Genomic DNA, 14089 nt, shown 5'->3' with positions numbered 1-14089 from the left:
AAAAGTGGATATAAGAAAAGTATTAGTCATGAATTGGGGAATAGGGTGGGGACAGGGGCAACAGCCCTTTGCTTTTGAAAGGTCTTTTAGTAAGGGAAGTAGCATCTGAAGTAAGAATCGAAAGTTATGGTGACTGAATGGCAATTTCCTACCTTCTTTTCTTAGATGACCATCCTTTTTCACCTCAGTAATTCATTTTCTCTTTAAGGAGTGGAAATTCCTATTCAGGTGTGGAAAATTACTGACCATTGAGATACTGCTTCCTTCTGTATGTTTCTCAGATTTCAGCAATTCAGTGGGAAATGTGGGATTGCAAAGCACTCATTGCCAGCTTTCCCCGTCAAAACCAAAACATTCAGTATTTTATATGTATATTTGGCATTAATATATGTATGTTATTTTAGTCCAATTACAATTCTGTATTTTTGAGATTTGAGAATTCTCTGTTGAAGATGAATGAACATTCTATTTTTTTTCATGTGTCTCTCATCCTTTAATCTATAACCTTATGGTTTTCTATTTCATCCCAAATACGTGTACTTCCTTATACATAGCAGAGCTTAGCAGAGCTTCTCCAAGATTATTATCAATGCTATTGTGTAAGTCTGTAAGATTGGACTTTCTGTCATTTTTCAAAGTGCTGCTGACTGGGCTGTCTAAGGAATGGTAACTCACAAATTACTTCTGTGTCTGAAGATAGAAAAAAATGTTAAGTCAATTTCTTGAATTAATTAAGAGATAACATTGATATAGGAACAGGCTAGTGCCACAAATAATTATCACTTGAAATTACACAGTCAAAAAGGCCAATTAAGGAACCAAATATAGCTAATGAGAAAATTTAATTGATAATTTTTCAAGCTGCTGGCCTAGTCCTGTTTTTTTTGTTTGTTTGTTTGTTTTGTTTTGTTTTGTTTTGTTTTTTCCTATAGTTCAGGAACAATAACAACAGCAAACAATATAAAAAGCTACAGAGCCTTAGCTGATTTTTATATGAACAAGATCCTTCTGGATATCAGTTGAAATTTATTTTGGTTCCTTATTCCACCACATATATATGTATTTACTGTTAATTCTTTTTCCAAGTAATCATAGTTTCCTCTACTCTTTTAGAATGGTAAAGTTCAAGGTAGAAGAGAAATTTCTAGACTTTAAACTCTTATTTAAAAAAAAATTCAAATTCACCATGAAGGTCTTGTCCTTCAAATTATCTTTTTGGTAGCATTGCCAAGAAGCTATATCCTCTGATGACCTTCCTGAAGAAAATGTGTAAAAATTTTAGTGAAAATATTGAAATGAACTTTTAAACTTTAGTTGCTAAGCAGGCAATATAGTAAAGAACCTTTTAGCCAAAACCAAGATGAAATCAAGATCTAAGAGAAATAAGAGAATTACTCAAGCTGGCTTTCATCATGAGGACATTTTCCAATGACCTATAACTTTGAGTTTATTTTTAAACTCCACAGAGCACAGATGGAAGAAAATCTAGAATTTATCCAGTATGGGGTGAATAATAGGAGACATAGGCATAAAATCTCACTGAAAGAGCTAGAAATAACCCTACTCTTTCCCTCCCAGGAGATAGAAGAAGCAAAACATGGAGAAAGAGAAAAAAAGAGAAACTGGAAAAAGAGAAAAGAAGAAAAGAAAAATTGTACATTAAAAAAAAAATGTGGTTTTAGAATTCTCACTCATAATGTAGGCCTCATGAGTTTGCAGCCTGAATTTACATCTGTTGCTCAAACTAAGGTGATTTGAAAAGAAAAGTGTATTTGACATAAGTACTAGATTGAGAGATTGAGAGTGCCCCTAGGCATCTGGCAGAAGAAAACAAATGTTTTTTTTGGAGGAATCCACAGTATTCACCTCATACGCAGACAACATCAGTTCACAAGATCAGCATTGTAAATGCAACAGAAAACAATGCATCATGAATGAAACAGGCAGAAACAAGGCAAAACCATACTAGATCACCAAAGACTCTAGGTTTTGGAATTATCTGATTTCGAACATTTAAAAAGAATATTTATTTAAAGAAATAAAAAATGGAAAACAAAAGCAAAATAAAGGAGAAGTAGACCATAAAAATGTTCAGCCAGATTAGAAAAATGTCCACATACTACATCAAGATGTGAAAAATAGTATAAGTAAAATTATAAACAGTGTAATACTTAACAACATATCATAAAGAATTCTACAAGAGAAGTAATAACCTGAAAGATAGATCTGGAATAAATATCAAAACTGCAGCACAGTGGAAGAAAATATGTCAAATAAGAAAGTCATGCTACTTCAAAAGTAATGACTACCATCTAGGTTTTAAAAATCAGAAGATAGTTAACAACACCTCTAATGTTATTACAGATATTTGCTATCTATCAAGGCAACTGGAGCTCAAAATACTACACAGACCAAAAATACCTTTCAAAGTTGTTTTCCAGGCAAACAAAAATTAAGAATTTGTCATATTTCCTCATTAGAGGGTTTTTAGGGATTTAATTTCATTAAAAAAATGAAACAGAATGGAAATCTGAGATGCAAAACTGAATTATAAATAAGTTGATAAAATTTTATATAAATCTAAATAGATATCGACTACATTAATCAAGAAAATTCTGTCAATGTAATCATCAAGAAAATAACAATTTGGGTAAGAGTACTTGAATTTAAAATCTAAAAACTTTTTCTATTATTCTTAAGAAGAGCATAAATACTTATTAACCTTTGCTATAGATTAAGGAACTCTGAAGTTATTTCTAAATTAACAGAAGTAGCATATACAACTTTCTGATATGTAAGGGTAAAAATTGTGTAATAATTAATCCAAAAGAATCTAAGAAACAGACAATATGCATAATTAGATATGCCATTCAATTCAAATCCATCACTTATTACAATGTATGAATGGGATAAATTCTCCAGTTACCAAAAAAAAAAAAAAAATAGACAGGATTTTAAAAATCCAGATATATGCTTTTTATAAAAGCCATCTCTAAAATATAAAAATGTTTTAATTCACCAGGAGAATAAAATACAGTTGGTCCCTGAACACCAGTTTATTTATTTTTAATTTTTAAAAATGTTTTATTTATTTATTTGAGAGAGCATGAGCATGAGCAGAGATGAGGAGACAGAGGAGTCAGAGGGAGAGGGAGAAGCAGACTCCCCACTGAGCAGGGAGCCCCATGTGGGCCTTGATCCTAGAACCCTTAGATCATGACCTGAGCTGAAGGCAGATGCTTAACCAACTGAGCCACCCAGACACCCTACCAGTTTAAAGTGTGTAAGTCCACTTATGTATGAATTTTTCTTCAATAAAGTACAGTACTAAAAAAAATAAATAAGTGCAGTACTATAAATGTATTTTCTCTTCCTTATGATTTTCTTAATATTTCCTTCTCTCTGGCTTACTAATAAAGTAAGAATGTAGGATATAATACATATAACGTACAAAATATGTATTAATCAAGTGTTTATGTTATTGTTATTATGTTATTGTTAAAACTTCTGAGAAGAAGGCTATTAGTAATTAATTTTTTGGAAAGTTAAAAGTGATACACAGATTTTCAATTGTGTATGCGGGTTGTTGCCCCTAACCCCTGTGTTGCTAAAGGGTCAACTGTAATTGGAAATTTATACATACTTAATAGTATAGACTCAAAATATAAAGAGAAAAGTGGCAGATTTACAAAAAGAAAATAATTTGATCATTATCATGAGGAATTTCAATATCTGCCTAATAGTTGAAAGATCAGACAGACAAAAAAACCAGGAAGTATATTATTTGAACAACACAATTAATAAGTGCTCACATACATGGATAGGTCTTAGACTATTTAGTGGGAAAAAACGTTATTATTTAAAATAGTGTGGAAAATAAGACCTCAAAGAAAAAAAAAAAAAGAAGTGTGACTCACAGGACAGAGTGATTTTTAAAGTTATATAATTCTAATTTTTAAAAGAACTTTATCAGAGGGGTACCCAGGTGGCTCAGTCAGTTGAACGGCTGACTCTTGATTTTGGCTCAGGTTGTGATCTCAGGTTGATAAGTTGAACCAGGGTTCAATTGAGCACCCCACTGAGCCAGGAGCCGGCTTAACATTCTTTCTCTCTCTCCCCTTGTGTGTGTGCACTCTCTCTCTAAAAAATAAAGTGCTTTATTAAAGTATTAACATCTCTTTCTTTGTCTATTCCTAATGAACCTTTTTGAATGTTCAACTCAAATGACATTTTTCTAGTGACTGTGCCCATTCTAACTTCCTTTGAATTTATTACTTTTTTCACTTCTCTGTTTGTCCATATTGTTGGTTAATACATCTGTCCACCATGCTAAACTGGAGTTCTCCATTAGATCGCAAACTTTAACCCTGAGGTAGAACTATCCTTCAGGCCACCAGAACTATAGACAGGTTACTTCCTACTCTACCAAGGGTCCTGCAATTCCCTCAAGAACTCCTCTAATAAGTCAGTCCTAATTGTGATTCCAGGATTTAAGGCCATAAAAGAGAAATTCCCCCAATAAGTCTCTCTCTCATTGAGCTTATTAATCATCATGGATGCCCCCTGGTGAAGTTTTCAGTTAATTCTATATCTTGATTCCAAGGGGCACAACTCTAGATCTTTTCCGCCTTTGTTCTTCCCTGTCTCACTATGATACCACCATCCATCCCCATAGTTGAACAAATCCAAATCACTGTAGTTGTGGTCCATTCCTTTGCCCTCTGTATGAATGAACAGGTGAGTCTTAATTTGTTCCATTTTCCACTGCCAAGTCCAAACCACATGCTTATCATAATTTACTTGAACTACTGCTAAATCCTCCAACTTCCATCTGTTCCTATCAACCCTGTTCACAAATTCCTGAAGAGATTTTTTAAAAGAATGTATGTTCTTGAAATGTTCTATTTCATTTTCTTACACTTAGAATGAAATTCAGTCTCTTTACCTTAACCTGGTTTGGTCTTTGATATCTCCACACTCACCTGATAGCCATCTCCTAGTTAATTATGGTAAAGGACTTGTTTCTCTGTCATACTCAGTTCATATTCCCAAATAAAGACCTTTCTCTTATTGGTCCCTTTACCTGCCATACTCTTCCTCTAGCTTGTCACCAAACTTCTTCTCATCCTTCAAATCTCTTTTTAAACAACATCCCCACAAAGATCTTACCTGAATATTATCTAAATAGATTTTCCTTAAAAATAAATTAAAATAAAATATATTTATTTTTTACTTTATTATTTTTAAAGATTTTACTTATTTATTCATGAGGGACATAGAGAGAGGCAGAAACAAAGGCAGAGGGAGAAGCAGGCTCCATGCAGAGAGACTGATGTGAGACTCGATCCCAGGACTCTGGGATCACAACCTGAGCCAAAGGCAGATGCTCAACCACTGAGCCAAAAAATAAAAATTTAAAAATAGATTTTCCTCCCAATTATTCCATCAGCACCTTTAAAAAAATCTTAGAACTTTTCAGTCTGTATTTATTTAAAAAACACATTGAAGTATATATCTTCCCCATAAGATTATAAACTCCAAGAAGCAAAGATAATATAATATTCAGCACAGAAAATGTCTCATATAAATGCCAAATTAATATTTTGAATGAAGAGATTAATGAATTAATATCTAAAACATCTAAACACAATGCCTGTCATGTAAAGTTCTCAATAAATGATAGCATGCATATATTGAGTACATATCATTTACTTGGCATGGTGCTAAGCATAGGCTGGACTGCGATGAATAGAGTAAAATATACATTTGATGAATAGAGGTGGGGCTATAGCAGATGGCCATGTGCTCACCAAATCTCATTTCATTTCCTTCCTGGCACTTAGCTAGAATGCATTTTCCAATCTCCCATATAATCAGAACTCACCATGTGACTGAGTTCTAGACAATGGAATGCATATAGAAAGAAGTAAAATATGCCATTTCAGGCTGAGCCCATAAAATTCTCCTATTCAGTCCTTCTCTGTTTCTCTTCCTTTATGCCTGAGTAATCAAGATGACTGTGAGAATCCAAATGAGAAAAGCCTGTGCTCCTGATGACTGCATGGAGCAGCCTCCCTGACCTTTCCCTACCTAGGACTATATGAATGAGAAATCAACTTTCATTACATTAAGCCAATGAAATGTGCGATTGTTTTCAGAGCAGATGACCTACCTTTATTTATATATCTTCACAAAATCATAATCTAGTGGGATTATAATATAGTGTGATGATGTCTTACCATGTTTGTGCCTCTTTTAGTTTCAGAATATAATTAGTCCAACATAGAGTGCTGTATTAGAACTTGTAAACCGAAGCCAAATTCACATAATAGAAATTAAATGTCATTTTATAAAATGAGGACAAATCTTACATGGAAAAATAAACCACCAAAGTAGAGGATCACAGAATAGGTTAAGAGAGTGTTTTCTTTTAACTTGTTAAAACAGTCCTTTTCAGGCTGTTTCTCATTTTATGAAATTGCAGTAAGAATCTGTATTATGTCTAAATCTGTTTTATGCATTTTTGTGCTGCTAAGTGTCACTCTTTCTCTGTATTTTCCGATTCATTCACCTATTTGAAAGCTGAACGTATACCTGATTTGCCATTTCTAGGGACTAATTGGTACTTCTGCTAATTGCATGAGGTACAATATCAGGATAATGGCAAGTCATCTTGTTTTGGGTCATGAGGCTACTGGTACTCGGGGCTCTTTAACAAGTCTTTTCATTACTATGTAATAGCCTGTAAGTGGGTTTTTAAATTTTATTTTCAGGTATTAATTAGTACCCCCTTAAGTCAAAAAATTGGAAATGTCAAGAGTGACAGCCGTTATTTTGTTGAATGTTCACAGGTCCTTTCACTTTCACTACCTGAATATACTCATTATCTGATTATTTCACCTGTTATTCATTTGGCACAATACAAAATTCTCATCCCTCAACCATTTCTGTGCTTGGCCCTAGTACAGGAAATGCATACAAGAGAGTTGATATTCTTAAAGTAATGAGAAAATGGAATTCCCAGGGATGCCTGGGTGGCTCAGTGGTTAAGCGTCTACCTTTGGCTCAGGGGATGATCCTGGAGTCCTGGGATCGAGTCCCACATCTGGCTCTCTGCTTGGAGCCTGCTTCTCCCTCTGCCTGTGTCTCTGCCTCTCTCTCTCTTTCTGTGTGTGTCTCTCATGAGTAAATAAATAAAATCTTTAAAAAAGAAAATGGAATTCCCAGAGCATGAATGTCAAATTGCAAATTTTCAACGAGTCCAGGATAATCATGAAACTGAGCAATTGCCATCCTCACAAGTTTTGAAATTTCACCTTTTGGTAATGTTTGAGGCCTATCTCATTTTTCCAAAATATTTTTAAGATAATCTTGTTCTCTGTTGAAAATTTATTGATATTTTCAATCCAAGGAAAGCAATAGTATTATTTCCTTTTCCTATACATTTCTGTGGTATTCATTTACATCATTTCTTAATCAAAGGGACAATTTTTGATATGACATGGATTAAAATATCTGGTGATGTCCCACTTAGCAAAAATTCTTAGATAAAACAAAATTTTGCAGTGACAACAAAGAAGTTTGTTTTATCCGGTTTCTGAATGTACACATCTGAAAGGACAAAGGTACTACTGCTCTTTAAATCTACCTTGATATATAATGTTACTTGAGACTTGCAAGCTTCCATTAAGAAGGGTATTCAGAGAAAATACCTCAAAGGTAAGTTATTTCATTCCAAAAGTAAGAATTATGTTAGAATGGAAAACCCTTTGAGTTAGAAAACTGAGGCTTTATACTCCAGTTTCCCATACTGGGTGATGCTAGGCAAGCCATTTGACCTTCCTATTTTTATTCCTTTACCTGCAGAACTGTTCTTTTACTCACCCTATACAATACCACACTGACAATTATTATCTTAGAACTGGCCTTTACAGTTCCTCTGTTTTTCAAAATATCATTATTAATATTAGAAGTTACATCATATCTTGAAAACAACATCATAAATCTAAGGCTCTCAAGAAAAGAAATTCAGTGATGTAGGTGGAAGTTTAGCAGCAGAGCATTTTTGGAGCCAAGAGAAAATAAACAGGTTGAGGAAGTAGGTTTATGAGAGGCCCTTCAATAACATGAGCTGAGGATATCTTCTGAGGACTTCTATAGGAGACTCCATTTAAACAGGGCATACCAGAGAATCCACTTTGAAATAAGAGGTATGAATTAAGGGTGCCTCTGTGGCTCAGTCGGTTGAGCTTCTGACTCTTGGTTTTGGCTCAGGTCATGATCTCAGGGTGGCGGGATCAAGCCCCACTTCAGTCTCCACACTCAACATGAAGTCTGCTTGAGATTTTCTCTCTCTTTCTCTGCTCCTTCCCCTGCTCACTTGCTGTCTCTCTCACTAAAATAAATCTTAAAAAACAAAACAAAACAAAAAAAACTATGAATTAGAACCCTGTTCTGTGTCTTGATTTAGGAAATGTTTTCAACATCTGTATTACAACAAACTTTCTTTTTTAAAATTGAGGTATAATTGACATATGACGTTCTATTTGTTTCTGGCATACAGCATAATGACTAGATATTAATGATATCTATATAAATATATGGCAAAATGGATACCACAAGAAATCTAGTTAACATCTAACACTCCATATAGTTACAGATTTTTTCTTGGATTGAGAACTTTTAAGTTCTTCTTTCACAGCAACTTTCAAATATGCAATACGGTGTTACTAACTATAGTTACCATGCTGTATATTACATCCCTGTGACTTCATTGTTTTATAACTTGAAGTTTATACCTTTTGATGTCCTTCACCATTTCACCTACTCTGTCCCATTGCCTCTCGCAACTACCAACTGTTCTAAGTTTTGTTTTGGTCTTTTTTAAAAATTTATTTTTTAATTTTTTTAAAAAATATTTTATTTATTTACTCACAGAGCGAGAGAGAGGAGGCAGAGACACAGGCAAAGGGAGAAGCAGGCTCCATGCAGGGATCCCGATGCGGGACTCGATCCCGGGACTCCAGGATCACGACCTGAGCCGAAGCCAGATGATTAATCGCTGAGCTACCCAGGTATTCCAGCCATTTTTTTTTTTTTTTGTACCTTATAAGGAAAAAAGTATCGGTATCTTCTAAAACCTATTTTGTCTATGAGAAATTAAAGTTTTTGAGCTTAATAACCATTATCATTTGGATTTTTATAAAAAATATAATTTCTAATTTTTAAAATGTCCTTTCTATTCCTTGTAGTTTAACATTTTATTCTTTGATCCTTTAAATTGCTTTATTGTGTAATGTGAAACTTCCAAGTTCATATTCATTGAATTTAAAGTATTTATTTATTTTCTAAAGATTTTATTTATTTATTCATGAGAGACACACAGAGAGAGAGGCAGAGACATAGGCAGAGGGAGAAGCAGGCTCCATGCAGGAAGCCCAATGTGGGACTCAATCCTGGGACCCTGGGATTATATCCTGAATCAAAGGCAGATGCTCAACCGCTGAGCCACTCATGTGTCCCTGAATTTAAAGTTTTTAAATGAACATATATTACTTTACTTTTTATCACCATAATCTTTTGTTTTTTTAAAGATCTCGTTTACCTATTTATTAATCTTGTTTACCTATTTATTAATTTATGAAAGATAAAGAGTGTCCTCATTTGTGCAAATTGGGGGAAAAGCAGAGGGAGAGATTCTCAAGCAGACTCCAACCCAGTGAAAGCCCAACTCAGGGCTTGATCTCAGGATCCTGAGATCATGACCTGAGCCAAAACCAAGAGTCAAACACTTAACCAACCAAGATATCCAGGTGCCTCCATGATTATAACCTTTAAGATATTTGGTTCCATCTATTTTATTATATTTCAATTATATTTACTGAGTTTTCTTAGCTTTCTTTTCTATTTAGCCTTAGACTTTAGTCTATTTTGTCACACCTTAGTTGTAATTAATCCTGAATTATTTTTTGATTATTTCATCCCATTATTTACTTTAACTTTTAAGAGTATGTTTATTTTGTTGATATTTTGCCTTACATTTTTTTTTAAGATTTTATTTATTCATTCATGAGAGACACAGAGAGAGAGGCAGAGACACAGGCAGAGGGAGAAGCAGACTCCATGCAGGGAGCCCGATGCGGGACTCGATCCTGGGACTACAGGATCATGGCCTGGGCCAGAGGCAGGCGCCAGACCGCCGAGCCACCCAGGGATCCCCTTTGCCTTACATTTTTAAATGTATTGCATCTAGGTTGAAAATTATTATTTTAAGTGTGTGTGTGTGTGTGTGTGTGTGTGTGTATGTACGCAGTTGACTAATAAGGAAAATATTTATTTTTGTTTGCTTGTTTATCTGATTTTTAGTAAAGGGTCCCAACTAGATACCTTTTAGGAAATTATTATTCTTTTTTTAGATTCAGGGAGATTTACTGCTTTTGGAAATTCATCAGAAGAGGCCATTTAACTATGATGGCCAACCCCCACTTTCTGTTCCTGCAAATGGACTGGGAGAGCCATTTCTGCACAACGATGCTGCACATTGAGATATTAACGGTTCTCTTTGTTCATGTGAAAGGAAGGCAACTTTGGAGACTGGCCATTACAAACTAGAGATAGTTCTTTAAAAGAAGTTACTTTACCTAAAATGTTGGGCCTCACTCAAATACTGCAACTAGGGGCATTTAAGGATAAAGTTTGGGGACAGGACCATGAATTGTTGTGACTATTTTTGTTAGCCAATGACAACATCCTGTTCTGTACTTTTGAGTTCTGAGGGAATGCATTTCATTATTTGTGGATTCTACAGTTAAAATTTCTAAGTTCATTTTGGAGTTTTACTGTTTCTTATACTTAAGTTCACATCTGTTTTGAGTTCATTTTTGTGAGTGGTGTAAGAGTCCAATTTCATTCTTTTTCCAATATAGATATCCAGTTTTCCTAACACCAATAATTGAAATGACTACCCTTTCCCTACTGAGTATTCTTGGTTCCCTTGTCAAATATTAGTTGATCAGTTTGTGTATGGTTTTTTTTTCTGAGTTCTCAATTCTGTCCCATTGGTCTACGTGTCAGTTTTTATGCCAGTACCATACTATTTTGATTACTATAGCTCTATAATGGAGTTTGAAATCAAGAAATGTGACATCTCCAGTTTTGTTTTTCTCAAGATAGTTTTGAATATTTAGAATCTTTTGTGAATCCCTATGAATTGTTTTTTTTCTATTTCTGTGAGAAATCCCATTGGAATTTTGATAGAAAATGCACTGAATATATATATATATATATATGGCTTTAGTTAGTTATGGACCTTTTAATTTTTGTTTTTCATTATGTACTATAAAACAAATACCTCCCATTTGGTATTAGCCCATATGACAAGCTCATATTAAGTACTCTAAAAAATATTAACTTTAAAATTCAATGCAAACTTGTAACAGAAGTACTGTTATTTATCCATGTTTTACAGTTCAGGAAATAGAATGCTAAATTTCCATTCAACATATGTTAATATTCTTATTTTGATTAATAAAACATACTTTCAATCTCATTTTTTTGTGTGGGCTTAAAAACTGACACCCACTAGGATATTTAAAAACAAAGAAATTAAAAAAAGAAAGAAATAGCTTTCCAGTAACTGTATTATGCTAAAAAATGCAAGATTTATAATTTAAGTAAAAGCTCAGTTTACTTTTCACAAAGATGGTGCCTAAAGCTGAGAAAGAAGCCCTGTACTTCACAAATTTGAAACTAAAGCAAAGGCTTTGAAGGCCAAAAAAGTGATGCTGAAAGGCATCTACATCTACCAAAAAAAAAAAAAAAAAAAAGAAGAAGAAGAACAAGAAGAAGAACAAGAAGAACCACCATGCATTACCTACGTTCCAATAGCCTAAGATACTGAGTCTTCAAAAGCAACCCCAACATCCTCAGTAGAGTGCCCCTAGGAGAAACAAGCTTGACCAGTAGGCCATCATCAAGTTCTCTCTCACCACCAAGTCAGCCATGAAGAAAACAGAAGACAACAACACACTTGTGTTCATTATGGATGTCAAGACCAGTAAGCAACAGACCAAACAGACTATGAAGAAGCTTTATGATATTAATGTGGCCAAAGTCAACACTCTGATTAAGCCTGATGGAGAGAAGAAGGCACATGTCTGGCTCCTAATTATGATGCTCTGGATGTTGCCAACAAAAATGAGATCATTTAACCTTGAGTCCAGCTAGATAAATCTAATTTTTTTACAATAAAAACAAACAAACAAAAACCCTGTTCAATTAAGTTAAATAAAAGTAAAATCAAAGGAAAATATCAGATTTACAAGAGTACTCCATTTAATTAAGAAATAAATATAATTAAGTGAGTTGTATTGGGTTGTCAGCAAAATTTTGTTTATATTAGTTCTCAACTCTAAAGTAAAAACTAAATGGAAAGTTAACTAGGCAACTATAGAGTGAAAGATTTCTTTCAACCATCAGTCAGATATTACACAATAAGCTTTTAGTGATGACTAGAAAATCCAACCAAATAAGAGAACAATGTGATAGATACAATGAGTATAATGCAAAATAACTCAATGTGATTATTGCTTATAATTTTAAAATAAAGGAATTGGGATACCAGCAAAAGAGAAGGGAGATTTTAAAAAATGGAATCATCAAAGCAGTTTTTCAATCTTGAGAATGTTTAGGAGATAGGCTCTGGACATAGGTGCCTGGAGACTGAATATCCAGTAATGAGAGGACAACTGAACTCAGATAAGAAGCTTCTCTAATACCTGATAGGCAGAACCAATGTTTCAAAACCTAGTCTTTGGGAAATAAAGTTTAGAAAGAGCTCCTGGTGTGTATAGAAGATGTTACCTTCACAGTACCAAAATAAGGGGCACCTGTGTGGCTCAGTTGGCTGGGCATCTGCCTTCAGCTCAGGTCATTCATGATCCCAGGGTTCTGGGATTGAGCCCCGAATCAGGCTCCCTGCTCAGCAAGGGAGTCTGCTTCTCCCTCCCCCTCTCCCTGTGCTCCAACTCATGCTTGCTCTTTCTCCCTTTCTCTCTCCCAAATAAATATAACATTTGAAAAAAAATGCCAAAATACATATGTTCTTAGATTGCTGAGTATTGATTTTATAGTTTAATTCCTTCATGAAAGAATCCCCGCTGTTCTCTGTCTCCTGTGGCATGAACTATATTCTGAGCAATGTGAGTTAAAACTGATGAGGTTTCAATCAGGGGTGCTTTAGGATCACAGTATAAGCAGTGGCTGGCCTCTCTATTTACATGAATTAAGCAAATTATGAAATTTTTCTATGACTGTTTCTATTCAAATGACTATTCTAACCTACCTCACAAAGTAGTAAGGGAAAAAAAATACATACAAAATGTACAGCAGGCACAGAATAACTGGAATAATTTACACAACCTTCATTGCTATATATTTTAATAATAATTAGAAAAAGATAACTACACATGATATTCTCTCAAAATCTTCATCAATGTTTGCCTACTGAGAAGAACATGTCTCAAATCTTCACCTGGCATTCAGACCTGTCCACAATTTATCCCAAATCTATTTCCTCACCTTTATTTTCCCCCAATAAATACATTCTCATGTATATTTTAGAATTCTCCCCTAAGATGCATGTTTTCTAATAAATAAATATTTGGGTTTTTGTTGTTTTTGTAAAATGTTTGTACATCCAGAATTCATTCATTCTGTTTCTGATGAATGAACCTAGGAGTTCTCTCTATAGGTCTACCTTTCCTCCCCATCCTCAGCACTTGTGTTTAAGGCTAGAATATCTCCATGCCTAGCTCTGATGTGGTACATATGAACTAAGACTTCCCAATCATTTTATCATATTTCTCTAAAATAGCTAGTTTAGAGATTCAAAGGAGATCATAATCAGAGCCAGTGAGAAATAATGAGATCTTTTCACTATTATACTTATGGGAAATACTCTATTCTTTCTTGATATAGAAAGGAAAGCCTGGAGCCCTGAGATCATAAGGTAAGAGCTAGCTCAAACTTTTCCAAAGAAGAAGAAGAATTAAAAATAGAAGAAAATTGGATTTTAGTAAAAAAAATTTAA

The sequence above is a fragment of the Vulpes lagopus genome, chromosome 7 (genome assembly GCF_018345385.1).
Source record: "Vulpes lagopus strain Blue_001 chromosome 7, ASM1834538v1, whole genome shotgun sequence".
Taxonomy (NCBI): Eukaryota; Metazoa; Chordata; class Mammalia; order Carnivora; family Canidae; genus Vulpes; species Vulpes lagopus.
The sequence above is the reverse complement of the archived record's forward strand: the minus strand, read 5'-3'. Positions refer to the sequence as shown.